Source organism: Bactrocera latifrons, unplaced genomic scaffold (genome assembly GCF_001853355.1).
Source record: "Bactrocera latifrons isolate USDA-ARS-PBARC rearing strain unplaced genomic scaffold, ASM185335v1 scaffold_732, whole genome shotgun sequence".
Classification (NCBI taxonomy): Eukaryota; Metazoa; Arthropoda; class Insecta; order Diptera; family Tephritidae; genus Bactrocera; species Bactrocera latifrons.
In genome coordinates this window covers 4,880-8,006 of record NW_017537415.1, presented here as the reverse complement: position 1 = coordinate 8,006, position 3,127 = coordinate 4,880, and the positions used below count along the sequence as shown (strand labels likewise).

The 3,127-nt window shown below is 35.0% G+C and overlaps 1 pseudogene; it reads left to right on the top strand.

Moving 5' to 3' along the window:
* Positions 1–206: 206 nt before the first annotated feature.
* Positions 207–851, top strand: LOC108976174 (annotated as a pseudogene).
* Positions 852–3,127: the final 2,276 nt, after the last annotated feature.

The window sequence follows — 3,127 nt, the reverse complement described above, 5'->3', positions numbered from 1 at the left end:
AATTTAAAACTAACAGACAAAGAATATAAAAAAAATAAAATCAAATATCGACGTTGTTTACAAAAAAGTAAATATAATATGGAAAAAACTCAAAAAAGAAAAGAGTGATGTGGAGTGAGACTGCCGAGGCCAACCTAATAGAGGTATGGCAACTAAAAATGCCAAAGCTGCGATCAACGCGAAAAAATAATCATATATATGGGGAAATGTATGCTACAATGCGTTTGGCTGGACACGAATATACGTCCACTGAAATCAAAATTAAATTGCACAATTTTACAAACAAATACAGGTAAATAATAAATTATGAGGTAAACATATAACATTAAATATTTTTTTTATTTTTAGACAAGAAAAGCAGGAAATTGGAACATCGGGTGGCTGCCCTAGTCGGTGGAAATATTATGAGGTGGTCCACCGCCGCTAGGCGGTTTTAAAAGTTATGGAGGATAGTATTGATGGTAAGTTTTAAGTGCATTGAGTAGGTTCCAATATTCATAATAAAATAAAATACGTTTATGGAATGTTTCTTTACACTTTTATTTGTTTCTCTATTTTCAGTTAACATTGATGCGATTTACATTGAGGCCGATGTAGAAGGAGAGTCGACGCTCCCAAGCCCAAACGATGGACCTTCTACGCCGCATTGTTGCGCTCGGCCATCGTCAATCGATTCTGCCAAAAAGAAAAAATCAAAAACAATTATGGAGGAAATTAAGAACGACTTATTAAAGGCGACTGAGGCGATGAAGGAAGCCGATGAAAAGCGCCTTTCTCTCCTACAAGAATACATTAGCGATTCAAAAGAAGTGAAGGACGCTTTCATGGACTTACTTAGTCGCCAAAATTAGATTTAAATTTTTTTTTTAGTTTTAGTGTAAGATACTTGTATAAGACAAATGTTGAACGGAAAATGCATTTAAATATATATGTTAAACAAAATGAAAATATATATGTCATATATAAAATACATGTATATATAAATGAATAAATGAATACGAAAATGAAGAATAAATAAAAATATGTGAATGAATACGAAAATATATATGTAACATATATAAAATATAAAAATATCTGTTTTTTTGTATTGGAATTGAGTTATGAAATATGTAAGTATGGATCGGTTGAGATTTAATAATATTTCAAAGTTGAATGTAATAACTCACCGAAATACGAAACGAACGCTTGTCTTATTTCCTTTGCTCTTGGGTTGACATTTCCACAAATGTTAGAGACGTYTTCTGGCAACTGCCGAGATTCGTTTTCGATTTGTTGTGCTGCAATCCACTTTTCATTAACCCTAGAAAGCTAACCTTCACTAGCCCCTTATAAACCCTAACCATTCGCCGATTCGACGAGCATTGTTAGAGTGGCTTTATTTCATGCATTTAAACAATCTTTAATTATTTTAATTGCAAATATATGTATTTCAGTAACTATTGTACAAAATAAAACATTCATTTTATATTCTATTTCAAATTGTATTTGTTGAACACATCTTTAATTAAGACACTAGTTTTAATAAGATCCGAGAAGACAACATATTTATAAAAAAAAAAACTTAAAATAGAGAAACACAAAACAGCCATTTCTTCTTTGGCGCACTTTAATAAAAACACTATAAATATTTTGAATAAGATATAAAAACTAATTTTTTAAAGAGCATTTTATACAAAAATCAGCTTTATGCTCACCACAAATTGCAGTGTTACATTTTGCGAATACCGACTTTTTCATGCGCCTTTTTTTATAGGAACATAGACCGCAAGCTTTCCTTTTATTACTAGTTAGTGCCTCTGCTGGTTGAAGGTCATTGGTGGCTGATGGTTGGCTTTGACCTTGACTTTCATCATTATTGGGAAATAATATCTCTGTTATTTTGTTTTTGGCGTGGGACGGCATGGTACGAATTTCCTGTCGGATTTTCAGCCAAGGTTCTACAAGTTGCGAATGCAGCTTCTTCATAAAATCAGGCCTAGGCAATATTTTTTCACCCTGTACCGAGGCATTGTGGCAATAAAGTATGTAGCTGTTAATGCATGCTATATTCATCATTCCATAGAAAACGCACATTTACCATCGATTGGTTTTTCTGCTGCATGCCATTACAGAGCACATTTGATCAAATGTGTCAACGCAACCTTTTGTAGAATTGTAGAACTCTATCATGCGTGGTTTTTTATTACCTGGATTAACTGAGGCTTCCTCATCACAAGAGGAAAGCATGTAAACCATTTTTGATGGTTTAGGTTTGAAGGAAAGAAGTGTAAGGGGTCCATCATACACGAACATCGATGTATTCACCTTTCTGGATGTATTGACTTCGGTGGTTTGATTATTCCTCTTACTCCTTTTCTTGTTCTTCATTTCTTCTGGAATTTCCCTTTTATTAGAACGTAATGCTCCTACAGTTGTCAGCTTATAAGGCTGCTGAAGTAATTGCTTTGCTAGTGATATTGAGGTAAGCCAATTGTCCACGGTAACGTTTCTGTTCGTGCCGTGAATACTACGAGCAAGTTCCTTTACGAAGTACTCTCGACCCCATACTTGGCGGGTTTATTTGGTATATACATTCTGAACTTGCACCTGCCGCGGAAAGCCAGTAGCTGCTCATCAACAGTAACATTTGTTCCGGGAACGYAGTTTTGGCGCACTGGACAATAAGCATTTCCCATATATCTCTTATGGGGGTAAAATGATCGTTTTTTTGCCGTTGTAAGCGAACTGCTCTATCATCAAAACGTAGACATAGAAGAAGGAATTCGCACCTGTCTTTGCTCATACAAGATACTTATCTTGTACCACTCTGAGAAGAACAATTCATCAAGGGTCAGATGGTTGTCTTTCAATGATGCAGTTAACACCATAATTCCCAACAGCGATCAGATGTGATATTTCTCAAACAACTACATTGTTTGTGAACACTATTGCCACGCCCCTAGTAAGAAAAGAAAGAAGGTTGAAGGCTTTCCTGAAAGCTGTTCAAATTATCTAACTAATGCTTTTTAGTTGACTTACCTCGTTCAAACAGTTTAGCCGCTACAGCGTTTGCAAAGTTGAAATAAAAATGTTGTTTTTCTCAAAACCTACATTTTTCGAACAATATTGCCACGCCCCTGGTGGGAGT